The following is a 13,100-nucleotide window of genomic DNA, read 5'->3' as shown; positions in this document are numbered from 1 at the left end:
TGTTTTTTTTGCAAACTGTGACTTAGGAAACAAACCTTTTCAATGAAATTGCAACTTAAAAATGACAAAATATACTTAAAAAAAAAAAGCACTTACACTTACATTTACTCAGCTGACCTTACCACAATGAGGGGAAACATACTGTCACTGTATATGTTATTAGAAAGTTCAACAGCAATGAATAGCAGAAAACATAGCAATAGGTGGATTTTTCACACTTTTCAGAAGAGTAATAGCTGCTGAGAGTCAGAAGATTATCTAAGTGACTTTCTGACAATAAGTTTTACTATACACACATCTTTTATGGAAAACATCTATTGAATATTTACATTTCTCCCTTGTCCTAAAAATATCATTTTCAGAGAAGTATAGGAATGTGGCTATATGATCATGAGTTTTTATTCCATGTTAAGCAGACTGTGGAAGTGTCTATGCAGTTGTCTTCCTTTTATCCTTTCTAATATTCCATGGCAATCATTGCTACAGAATATATAAAAGGTAAAAATATTTTTATATATTATGAATCTTAAAATATCCTTACGCTTCTCTGTGGTTTTTAGCATCCAAACAGTTGTGCAGTCTTTCAGCATCAGAAGATGACCTGGTTCTGGCAGGGAAACCAGTGTAGTCAGGTTGAGGATGTGACCCACTACATGCATTTACTTTAAATTAAATAAACATTTTCTTCTACAAACACAGGATATACCAGCATGTGTGTAAAATATTTATACTATCCTGGGCCTTCCTACTGGCATCAATAGAAATGCTGTGTATGAATGTAGGGGATCTTATTCTTCAGCCAACCTCCAGACGTGTACATGTAGAAAATGCTGTGTTTTGAATCAGATTCACAGTGGGTGTGAATCTTCACTGGGTTCCTGGATGTTTTGCTGATGTACAGCAGCAGAAAATTTGGTCTCCTTGTTATTAAGTTCTGTTATTTAGAAGGTGGTAGCAATGTTCAGCATATGGATCTGACCAAACAAGTGGTTTGATGAACGCACAAATTAATCAAGTCTGCTTTTTAAGGCATTTGTACATTGCTGTTGACTTGAACAGAAGTATCCTAAGGCTGAAGCATAAATTTCTGCCTTATTAGAGACCAGAGAAACAAGACAGGAAAGAGACATATGAATTCCCTCAGCATGTGAAAATCTTGACCTAGAATCTGTGATGAAGCTCAATTGACCTAGATAGTGTGCTTAGCAATTCAAAAAAGGCCACTAGCTACTTCCTTATTTTATAAATTGCAGGGGATTTTGCTGTTCAAGTTATTAAAATAGAAGGCTTGTGTCAGCATTGTACCCGAGATAGTCTTGTATCAGCACGGTACCAAAGGTAGTGCCCCCATAGAGAATGGAGGGAGATGGAGAGAGAGGGACAAACAGGTCCTGCTGGGCGAGGTGAATGTTGATGGCTTGCCCAGGTCGTGCAGAGGACTTTTAGTAGAACAGGGAGTCCAACGGAGACTTCTGATCCCAGACTGCCAGGTGAGCCTTTCTTCCTGAGGTTACGCCTGCTTGGTGAGGTGACAGCATACATTCACCATCATTGCAAGCATGCAAAGTTTGTGCCAGTGTCCAGTGAATTGTGCCTGCTGAATCCTCCCATACTGTTGTGTTAAGGGATCTCTCTTGGCTGTTATTGAAAGACAGTAACTTCTTGAATTGTCTCCCATTTGTAACTTGCCATGTGGGTGCTCCTACTCTGCCTTAGGGCAAAGTCAAAGAGGAAAGCATAAATTCCTGCTAGAAATGACCGCATGATGTGGTGAATCCCTGTGTGAGCTCCTATCGCCTCTTTTCTTGTGCTTGATGTCAGGATCAGGATGTGCAGCAGTCTTCTCTGTGTAGGTTTAATACAGGTTGGGGCAGGGGGACAGTCGTGCCTCCTTATGTAGATCTTCTGTGAATAAACAGCTTCAGTTTGTTCTTTAAAATAATTTGTAAACATATAAATTGTTTTACCATCTCAACAAGTTTCACTAGCTGTTGCTACAGTTTAGAGTCGCTGCGCTGCAGAGCAGAACTATATCTGGATCCTGGATCTGTTGCTTGTCAAGGGAAGAAATTAAAGGATATATCAAAGCAAAGCAACATTTCATTTATAACTGTTAGAATTAGTCAGCTTGGAGCTTAAACCTGCATACTGTGCTATTACAACTGGAACTCAGTGGAAATGGGCCTGGGATCATTTATTTACTAATTAACCGTTGTCATGGAGTGTACCTTGCCAACTATACATTGCCACATCACCATTCTTGAAAGTCACACAGAAGGGAGCATGTGAAAGTGCTCTGTATTAAGAAACACAACAACATGATTTCCAAACCTGCTAAACTGGCATTATATTCCCTACATTATTATATTTGGCTACTGTTTAGTGATGGAAGAATCAGGAACCTATAATTTAAAACCTTGTAGAATACCATGGTATAAAAACTTTTAGCGCATTTAAAGGTTTTATTCCATTTTGGAAAGTGTTAGACAAAGAGAGGACTTTTTTTTCCTATGAGAGCTATTTTTGGCTAAAATGATATTCAAAGTAAAGATCTTTTATAGCTTCTAGGAACCCCCAAATTTCTTCTGTCTTCCCTTCCACCTTATAAAGTCATCTGGTTTTCTACATAGCAGAAACTAACCCAATTGCAGAGGACCCCCCTTAATACTATGCATAAATATGGCTTAGGTGGTATATACAGTCTTTTGCAGGATCAAGATGGAAATTCATCCTCCAAATAAAAATTATAGGAGCGCATTCAATGATTAGTAGTATTAGATGTAAGAGCTGACATCAGCCTTTGGCCATCCCTTACTCAGGGATATTTGTTGCAAATGACAGTGTGATTCTACATAAGGCTGCTAACATGCATTTGAAGGCTCTGATTTTCAAAAAGCACCAAAAATTCTACCACTGTTGTAAAAAAACAGGAGTTAAGAAAATACTAAGAACATTTGAAAATCTTACTGTGATTGTGCCAGCCTCACTCACCAAGACCCACACTTCACTGTGAAATGAGTCAAATTTGTTTTGGTGGGCCTATTTGAAATAATTGTTCCACTCCATCTTTCCTCTCTCAAGGCCTCAGCTGGAGAGTTGTGACCATTTTGGGTACTGTATGCCAAGAAAGACATAAAACAGTTGAGAAGGATCCAGACTAGGCTAGGGAATCTGAGATATGGGAAAGACTAGAAAAACTGAGTTTGTTTGTCTGGAAAATCAGACTGAGAGACACAATAACAGTATTTAAATACATAAAAGGTATCTAGAAGGGGAAAAGAATAAACTGTACTCCAGAGTGATTTAAGTAATACATTCAGAATAGCTTCCCGGTTGTAAAGATAACTGAGGTCTTAAATATAATATTGAGGAAGTCTGCAGAATTGCTGTACTGGAGATGTTTAAGAATAGGTTGCACATACATCCTATCAATCAGGATTAGCTCAGATGAAATTGATTCCAGCTTGTGTCGAGTAGAAAAGTTTTGGGATTTTTTGATATCTCTTCAAATAATCTTTTGACGTCTCTTCCAACCTATTTCCTATCATTCTATAATTTTCTTTGTTGAAAGAAGAAAGCATGGCAGAACAGGGTCTTTAGTTTCACGTGAAGAATGATTTCCAGGAATAGTGTTCTTGCTGAATGTGGTATTTGGATAAAAGTTTGACCCTAACAGCAAAGGAATTCAATATACACTGTGTGCTTTGTGGTAGATCACAGTTGGTCCGTAGTTGCATGCTACAGTGTTGTGCAGAGAGCTGGGCTGGGGAGTGACTGAGCTGGATGCTCCACTTCAGGCAAGGAGGTCTTGTGAGAGGAACAAAGAAGGGGACAACCTGGAGTGAGTGACTTGTCTGTCTCATTCAAACAGCAACAATGATGAGAGAGAGGGAGATAAGTCCAGAGAGGCTGAGGGAAGGTTACCAAAAGCATGAGATATCAGAGGATGGAAAACTCCCTGGAATTCATGGAGAATGAATGGAGAGTTGAGAAGGGTCTCCAAGGAGAGACGTGAAGGTCAATAAAAGGTAGGTATGTATTGTTCTCTGTGTGTGAACCTAATAGAAAAGAATGTGTTACATAAACTTGTCTGGCCATCATCCATGTTTTTCCTCTCCCAGCAGGGCTGCCCTCACTGTTAAGTCACAAGTAATGCATTGTCTTGCTTTTTCTGCCTCACCAGCCCTTGCGTATTTTTCTATGCTGGACTGTCCAGTGTCTCAGCTTTAAGAAGTGTGAAGAACATCAGGCTCCAAGTTAGGATGTATCTTAGCACCCAGGAAGAGGGCTTGCCGCTCGGGTTCTTGTATATAAGATGGGCTGTGTTGATGCTTCTTCCATCTGTGATTCAAGAGAAACCAGAAGCCTGTTGTGCACACACAGGCAGAAACCGTGGGTGCCTGGTGCAAGAAATCGACGACCAGTTTCCCACAGGTGCCTAATTCAGTGCTTTTAGGTTGAGGAGAGAGGCAGGACAGCAGACGTGCTCTGTCCTTCCTTAACCTATGTTGTCTTCATGGGTGTCCCTGCTGCCGCCCTGTGAGCCTTGCTCCGTGCTGCTCATTTTCCTGCTCATGGTGGGGGGACGTAAGGCAGCTAACCCAGACTTGTCCATATGGTGGATTTAACACTGGCTCCAAAAGTTAGCTATGGCAAAAGGAAGAGTCGCCATACCTACACCCATTTGTGGATTTAGCCCCAGATAGCTAACCGTAAATAGCCAGCTGACTTAACACTGCCCTGGTAATGCATGGGATACTTTTTTGCTGAGTTAGTAAATTAACTATATGATATGGACATATTTGCCTTTGCTTCCTTTATGTGATTGTTCCTATTTGTGAATGATTACTCATATTCAAAAGTTATTTTCTATCTTTTGTTGTTTTGAACTTTAATTAAATTTTAATAAATATATTCAGCTTTTTGAAAATGCAAACTAAGCAGCTAACTAGCTCAGCATTTTGATTCATGTAATTGTTCTTCATCTCAAATTCAGTGAAGTGCCCTAAATATTAATAGATAATTAAAATGAACATGGCTGAGTTACTCCTTCTCTTCTCCTTTTTCTCATCCCAGGGATGTATTCTACATCGTACTCTATTCTTTGACTCCCAAAGTAACAAATGACTAACTTGAAAGTAATATTACATTTTCATGGTAAAAGGAATTATTTTGGGTGGTCCAAGAGGGTATAAGTACTGCACTGGGGCAGAAACATTTCCTAACTCTGAGGGTTATTATTAGAATAATTAAACTTACTAACTGACTCTGTAGAGGTAGATCAAACAAAACCCAGTGTGTGTCATTGTGTGCCCTGAAATACACATCTAATAAGGGAATAAAACGCTCTAGAAATCAAATTTGGAATAATGATCATTTGACAATTTCAGTGAAAACTAACCCAAAAGTTAACGACTGATTTACTGAGAACCAGACGCATTGTGAAACCTTCTCAACCCACATCCTGTTCAAGGTACCGTGTGAGATGAAACTTGGAATACACCAAAGCTATGTGCCTTTAAGAGGTCCCTGGTGTAGCAATATTAATAGGCTTTTTGTTGTGCTACTTCTGGTTTAATTTGTTCTGGACTTTATTAAACTCCTTTAAAACATAAGCTTTATTAATCTCCATTTATAACAGACACCTGAGCATACGCCAGGCTATTCCTGGAAGACTGAAAGGGAGGGTAAGTAGAAAAAGTAATTTATTAAACAAGATGTAATCATGGGGGTTTTTTTGTATGGTTAGCTCTGAAGGAATATCAGAATGAATTTTATTTTGGAAAGATATATGTTAACATCATTATTTGTGAGGATTTTAAGGTAATACACTCTCAGTCACATAGTCTTGCTTCTCAAACACGGGTTAAAAAAAAAGAAAACTTTTCCCCTTTACTAACTTTTTTGTATTTTTAAACAAGGGATTTAGTCCCACCAAGAACTTTCAGGACTCTGAAGAAGCTGTTTAAGGAAGTAAAGAGGGAGTCTTGGGACCTAATCTTGCTGTCTTTTGCACTTTAGGCCCTGCATCCAAGGCCTCCAGTTGCAGAGCAGCATCATTGCATTGACACATCAAAAGGTCTTCCATGACCTTGAGAATGACAAGTTTTCTGAGGGATTGAAAACAAACTCTTTATGGATTTTCAAGTCTCACAATGCCTATTACTTGCAGCATGTGGAAAAGCATCTGAAGTAGAAATTAAATCACGCTTTAATGAGATTACATTCTTCCTCACCACTAATAATCTCACTGTGAAAGCAAAGAGTGGGCCTAGTTGCTGTAAATGGAGTATTTTCTGCATTTTTTAAAAAATTGTTTTTTTCTGATAAACAGGCAGCATTAATATCCTAAGAGCCCACATAATGAAACCATGCATAGTTTGGTTGCATTTTTATCTCCATCTGATTTAGGCTGTGTACCATATGTGAGATTTGGAGAGAAAAATTCCCATTTCTCCATGAGAAGCCCTGACATGTGGCACTCATTTAGACAAAGAATTCATCCAGAGACATGGTGAGGTCTTTCTGATTTTTCATTTCTGTTATGAAATATGCCATTTTTGTTAAGCAATTTAATACTCAGAGAATCTCCTTCTTATTTGTCTAACTTAGTCTTTTCCAAAGTGAAGACATCTTTCTCCAGCATACGTGAAGAAAGGAGACATTCATGTCTGAATGAGGTGCAAGGAACATGGGACAAATGTATTTTACTCAGTGAAGAAATTAAAAAAAAAATCATATTCCATTCTGCAAAAATGACCCACCCTATCAGGTATTAAGTGTGAAATTATTTTTCCTCTCTCCCATTTTCTTCACCTCCACCCCCTGAAACTTCTAGTTCCAGACCATTAAAAGAACAGTTCATGCTTCGCGGAAATCCAGAGGAAAAAAAGAAAAGGAAAAAAAGGAAATGTTAGGGAGGTCACCAACATAACCCTGTTATCCACACAAATGTGAACACAAAAGGAAAGTTCTGCTCTGTAACCGAGTCTTTTATGTCACTCCTTCTTCAGAATGAATTGTGATTTTTTTAAAACTATTTTTTCTAAATTAAAGAAAGACTTTAAAGCAAATGCTTATTGGACTGGCATGGTTGCTCAGTTCATTAAGAGCTATACCAAAAATAACAGAGGACAACCTCATCACAGAGTAATGAAATCCAATTGAAACTGTTACTTTTGGCATTTTGCTTAATCTCTTATGCATACATGTGATGTCGAAGTTTCTGGATTTGAGAAAAAATAGATTTTTTTTCTTACCTTTTTGGGAACAGCCTCTGTGTTCTAACATGCATGTTTATGCATCGTGTCCTGAAGTCTTTCCGATGTAATTTTAGGAACAAGCACTGCATGTGGGTTACTAATTGCAAAAGCATGAAACTGGATTTCGCAACATTATGTATTGAGGAAAAGACTATGCTGCAGATTAAAAACCTTCTACCACTTCTTCTTTTCCCATCCGAGAGCCTATGGTTTGGAACCTCCCTTGCTGAGTACCAATGGGTCTCCTGATGTGGGAGGAGAGTCGGGGTCAGTGTGGGTGCCGGGGGGCAGCTGGAGCTGGGGCTGGGTGTGCAGAGGCTTCCCTCCAACCCAGTCCCTGCAGGTGGTTTGAATTCGACTGACAGGTGTTATCTGCTTCCTGACTAGCGGCTTCACAGCCCTTACAGGCACTTGAACGCAAATATGACTTTTTAAGGCAGTGTTTCAAGGCAACGAGGCTTGCTCGTGCCACAGTCTGCCTGCTTGTTCCAGCTGCGTTCGAGCCGGAGCCACCGTTGTGCAATGCGGGAAGTGCTCACGCAGCACCGTGCGCTGCCTCGGTGGAAAAATGAGATGGGCTTTGGCTTTTTGTTCCTCTGCTTGCTCCGTCTTCGGGACCTCTGAGTGAGGAAAGGAGTTCAATGTGCTCCTTGATTCTGTATATAGTTATATATTCATGCTGTGAAAGCAATCCTGGAAACTAATGGTATGACAATCTTACTCCTTTTTAATTGCTTATAAAAAAAAAAAAAGGACATAGCAGAAAAAAAGAATGTATATAGTTGTGCTTGAGCATTAACAGAGGTGTGAAGTTGATAATGTTATTAAATCCTATATTAACCGTCCTGGAGAAGAGGCCATGCCCACAGAGGAAATCAGATGCCTGCTTCCTGACCAAATAGATGCGAGTTAGGCACTGAAATCCCTGGCTTGGTCCAGAGTGAATAAAGTCTTAAGATCTTGCAAAAATGTGCTTCGTGCATGGTTCTGGCTATGGCTGCTCATTCCCTCGAACTTCTCACAGCTGTCAGCAGTGCCAGGCCAGCTCTGCACCGCACATTTCTGGCGCTGGGGAAACAAGTGTGACTGCAAACCCCAGGGACAGTTCTAGTCCCAGCAGCCTTGCACGCCTCTCTTGCGCCGAAACAACCGAGATGCAAAGTGTTTGGCCTCTTTGCCTTCTGGATCATGTTAACAGACCTACGGATCCCCGTACTGGGATGTGTTGTAGACATGCATAAGTCCAAGAATATTCTGTCCTTAGTCTGGGGTATGTTTTTGGCTCTTGGCTTTACAGCACCTTTTTTTTTTTTCTCTTTATGTAAGGCAGAATGTGATCTTAAACTGAGAATAGACCTCAGTGATGAGGCCTAAGGACGTGTTAGTTTAGCTTTCTGCTATAATAACGAGTTGTCACAGACAAGCTTTATAAGAATGTAGCATTGTCTCAAGACTACTAAATGATTAGGTTTCATGAAGCTGGTTGTTTATGCGTACCCAGCAAACGCTGCATAATCTACAGATTCTTCTTAAAAGGAGAAGATTATGTTTTTGAACACTACTTTGATCTCAACATTGCAGCCTCGCTACCAAGCCTTGAATGAGTCACAGTATGTAGTGATCTTCTATGTAAAATATGTGATAAGGACTTGTCTTATTTTCTATCTTAAAGAGGATTATATGAACTGGACCATCTCCTGTAGTTTCTCATACAGACTTTAGAAATTGCGTAAGTGATAGAAATAGTCTTTATCTAGTATTTTGTTTTAAAACACCAAGCTCTGAGACAAATAAAGATATAATCTTCCTAGTTTTCTACCACTGAGCTACTTTCTAGAGCAATGGTTTTGGGAAGCTGGGAATTAGGCAACAAGAAAAATTCTGATAAACTGAAATAACACCTAAAAATTGCAATTTACCATCTCAAAGCAATGAGAACTTTAATTTAGACATGGCCTTAATACAGAGGGAAATCAGCCCTGGTGTCTGCCAGTAGCAACAGAATCTAAGCAAAGGTGGTAAAGAATTGCCATAAGGAATTGTTAATTGCTTGTGTCAATCTGTACAAATGCAATCTGTGCAAGTGCAGCCTGTACGTGTGCTTGCTGAAGGTATTACAAGGGCCCAAACTCCGTCCATACTTATGTTTAGGTAGAACTAGTAATGTGTAATTCCTCAGGCATTCCCACATGCTTAGGTACTCGTAGGTTAAAGGGCTAATGGTAAATTCAGCATAATTTGAAGAGAACAGTGATCCCCTGCATTTACACTGCAGTGTTAGTGGAAGATGACTTAGACCTGGGTGATGGAACCCTGGACGGATGGACTGAAGTTTTAGGATTTCTCTCTTGCATTGCCATCCCTTGCAACAGTCATAAAACCCATGCGTGCCATAGAAGGCTGCACTGGGGCGGGAGGGGGTTGGGGTGCAGGGGAGGAGGGATGCTGCCCACCCCAGGGGGGCCACCAGCAGAGGAGGGGACTCGGACGCTGCTCTGAGCTCTTTCTTCATCCCCTCCAGCTCTCTGGGCCAGACTATTGGCTGGCACAGGGACAGAAGCTTGTATGCTGGGTCAGTGCTGCTGCAGGAGAAGCTGATCTCTGAGTCTCCTGGGTTGTGGGCCAGATTTGGGCCAGGGCTCAGTGAAACTATAAGCAGTAAAGCCCTGTTGATGTCTTCAGTCCTGTACAGGTGCAGCTGAGCGGTCCCAGCACACGTGTACTTTTAAGTGGTAGAATATAGACCAAATGTCCAAATTAGGGGATTTGGCATGAGGGAGCTTCAAAAAGAAGGCACTACAGACATATCGGTGGTATGTCATAGGGCTGGTGAATGGATGATTTCTATCTGTTGCACTCATGATCCAGATTTGTCTTTGCAGGACCAAACAGCCAATCTGTTGCCTGACCGCCCATCGCCTTCTTTCCCAGGTCCCTCAGAGGTGGAGCTGGAGGACTGATTTTGCTCCTGAGGCAGTATGCTCTTTGCTGATGTTGTCCTTGCTGTCCTTCAGCCCGTCTCCATTAGGCGCGCACAACAGCATGCATGTATGCAGGCATGACCGTGCACATTGAGTCCCGATCTCATGAGACAGGTCTGCTTGCATTGAGCTGCTTGTGTACCCAGCATATCACCTGGGGACATGCCAAATGCACATGATGCGTATATCGGGACATATGCCTGACAAGTAGCAGGGAGAGCATGGCATGTTGACAGTAAAATGCATGTGTTCCTCCCCCATACTAATTACTCCACAGTTCATATTGACTCTACATCTCCCTTTTGTGTGCACCAGGAACTGTAATTGCCTGGCTGGTTCATCAAGACCAAAAATTCAGTGCACTGATGGAAGCCCTGGCAGCTCTTCCAGGGGGTTTATCTGATAAACAGCTTTTGCTCAGATGTATGACCGTGACTGAACTGTCTGCACTCCCTGCCTTTGCAAAAGCAGAGCAAGGCAATGAGAGAAGACCTTTTGTTTGTTTTTTTTTAATTTCTCCTTCCAGTCCTAGACAGAAAGAGACAAAAAACTTTATTTTTTAGCTTTTTAAGGAAACCCACAGCCCATCTGGCTTTTCTTCTTCATAAAGCCAGAAAATTTAGGACTGGGTTTGGTTAGGACTTTGGATCAAGATTTGTATTGTTTCTTAGTTTATTTGCCAGATCTTACTTTAGAAGTAGCAAAATGACACTGTAATTCTGGTGACCTATTCAGTAGATATTCACAGGAAAAATTTTGTATTTAAATAAAGTGAAGGTTGTGACACAGGCTGAAAAAGTCAGGAAATCCACACTTAAGGCTGACACTAATGCTCATGTGGAAAATAAAAGGCACAGTGACTCGAGTTCAGCAGGGAATGCCAACCATAACTCTGAATTTCCAGGCTTTGTGTCAGGTTCTGTCAATATAATGTTATTTAAATGGAGTTTTATGCCTGTGAAGTCACTTGTGTTTTAATGGTAGGATTATTTTAAGAGGAATAATAATAGAAAAAAAAATCTTGTTAGGAAAGGTTGCTTGTAAAATGTCTGTTCTTATACATGACAGGCCAGAAGGGATAATCTTGTTCTAAAGCCATACATAGGCACTAGGATAGAACTGGCTTCAATTCCTGGCTTTGCCGGACATTTCCTGGGTGATCTTAGTCATTTCATTCACCTGCTCCCCATTTTCCCAGTCTGTGAAATATAAGGAATAGCATTGACCTCCTTCTTAATGTGCTTCATAAACCTGCCGTATCTGCCCTAGGTTTTAGCAGAGCGGCACAGTCTGTGTGTGTCCGTCCGTGCGTGGGAACACGGCATACCTCACACCTCCGGCGAGATATACTTCATCCATCTTCTTTTGCCACGTGCATCTGCACCGCAATCCCGCGGCCGCTGAAGGACCCCTGACTCGGACAGGGCTCCCACCTGGAGGTCACCGGCCAGCACTGGCTGCAGCATGTGATTCATCACTCGTGCCATCAGCCCTCCGGTCGCAGCGGCCCCGGCACCTGCGCGGGCTCTGAGGAGGGGGCTGGAGGCAGCCAGCACAGCCGCCCTGATGCAGTTGAAGGGTTTCTCTCTCTCCAGCTGTTCGTACAGACGGCCTCCTCTCCTCCTTTCCTTTTCCTTTCCATTTTGTGGTCTCCTCTTTTACACTTCTGCTGAGTCTTGTGCCTTTCAGAAGCCATCTGTGAGGCCTGGAGAAATTCATAATATTTCTGCCAATTTCAGGTAGAATGATGGAGATCGAAGTTTTCTCAGTTTGTAGTAGAAATGCCTGTAAGTTCAACTTCTGAAGAATTTAGTGTGGAGGAATGACCTTATTTGATATTACCAGCTAAGAAATTGCCCAAGTACTTTTGCTCGTGTTGGAGCTCCATCACTCTTTTCTAATGCCGAGGAAATTTGGTAGGGGAACACAGTCACAGTGTGCTGATCTGACCATAGCGATTTCTAGGAAGATCCATCACAACAGGCAACAGGAAATTAGGCACCTTTGAAAATAAATCCCTCTAAGATACACTAGGAATTGAATGGAAGGACTCTTGTTGCTAGTGAAAGAGAGATCAGAGAAGGCAGCAGGCAGGGAAGGCAGAACAATCTTGACACCACAGCACAAGTAAAAGGAGAATGAAAATGATGCAGCGGAGCCGCTGATCCCCACTTTGCGTACCAGAGCTGCTATAAGGAAAACACCTGTAAGGATAACGTAACAATGACTCCCATAGGAAAAGAAGGATGGTAAATACCATTTGTTAAGCTGTTGCTTTGGAGGTTTTCACAGGCATTTACAGAATAGTTATGAAAAAAACAGCCAAAAATCAAATATTCAGCAAAACTGACTTTTGTAACAGTGTGAAGCAGCTGTCCGTAATCAAGTAGTAACACTCCTGCTCTTTATAGCTTGGCAAAGTTTCTGCTCTTCAATAAGCTGAGCAAACAAGCACCTCTTTATGTACTACATAGCTGCGTAAGGACTTTCCCCCAGGAATTTCTTTGGGGTGATTTGCTTCTCCTAAGCATGCTAAAATTAAGAGGGAAGAGGATATAGGAAGGCAGAGGCCAACTGTGAAAAACAAGAGGAATTGGAGGAATTGGTGATACAGCCTCTGCAGGGAATTAGATTTGGGAATAAGTAAACAATGGGAAAGGTAAATCTGGTTCCTCCATACCGCTTGTCTGTTGCCTCAATGCGCATTCACCTGAAAGATATTTTTGCCTAAGCAACCATTTGCTTTCTCCCTTATGAAATGCACCTGGGAAACTCATGGTTCCTGGGGAGGGTATATAAAAATGAGTCATGGGCTCCTACTGAGACCTGAAATGGGGGAGGGGGAGGTCTCTGTGTT

General features: G+C 41.3%; 2 long non-coding RNA genes across 4 annotated transcripts in view; one reads left to right on the top strand and one right to left on the bottom strand.

Annotated features, from left to right (window-relative positions):
• Nucleotides 1-7,580, bottom strand: part of LOC140647660 (uncharacterized) — a 45,756-nt gene extending 38,176 nt beyond the window's left edge. For all 3 annotated transcript variants that reach the window (XR_012040898.1, XR_012040897.1, XR_012040899.1), the window contains exon 1: nucleotides 7,260-7,580. This is a non-coding gene — a long non-coding RNA (uncharacterized lncRNA). The remainder of the gene's footprint in view (nucleotides 1-7,259) is intronic.
• On the top strand, nucleotides 3,905-12,555 carry LOC140647662 (uncharacterized). The gene is made up of 5 exons (XR_012040901.1): nucleotides 3,905-4,028; nucleotides 5,642-5,687; nucleotides 6,022-6,079; nucleotides 6,613-6,772; nucleotides 11,513-12,555. It is a non-coding gene; the product is annotated as an uncharacterized lncRNA (long non-coding RNA).
• Nucleotides 12,556-13,100: the final 545 nt, after the last annotated feature.

This window comes from Ciconia boyciana, chromosome 2 (assembly GCF_034638445.1).
Source record: "Ciconia boyciana chromosome 2, ASM3463844v1, whole genome shotgun sequence".
Lineage (NCBI taxonomy): Eukaryota > Metazoa > Chordata > Aves > Ciconiiformes > Ciconiidae > Ciconia > Ciconia boyciana.
This window is presented reverse-complemented; position numbering and strand designations above follow the sequence as displayed.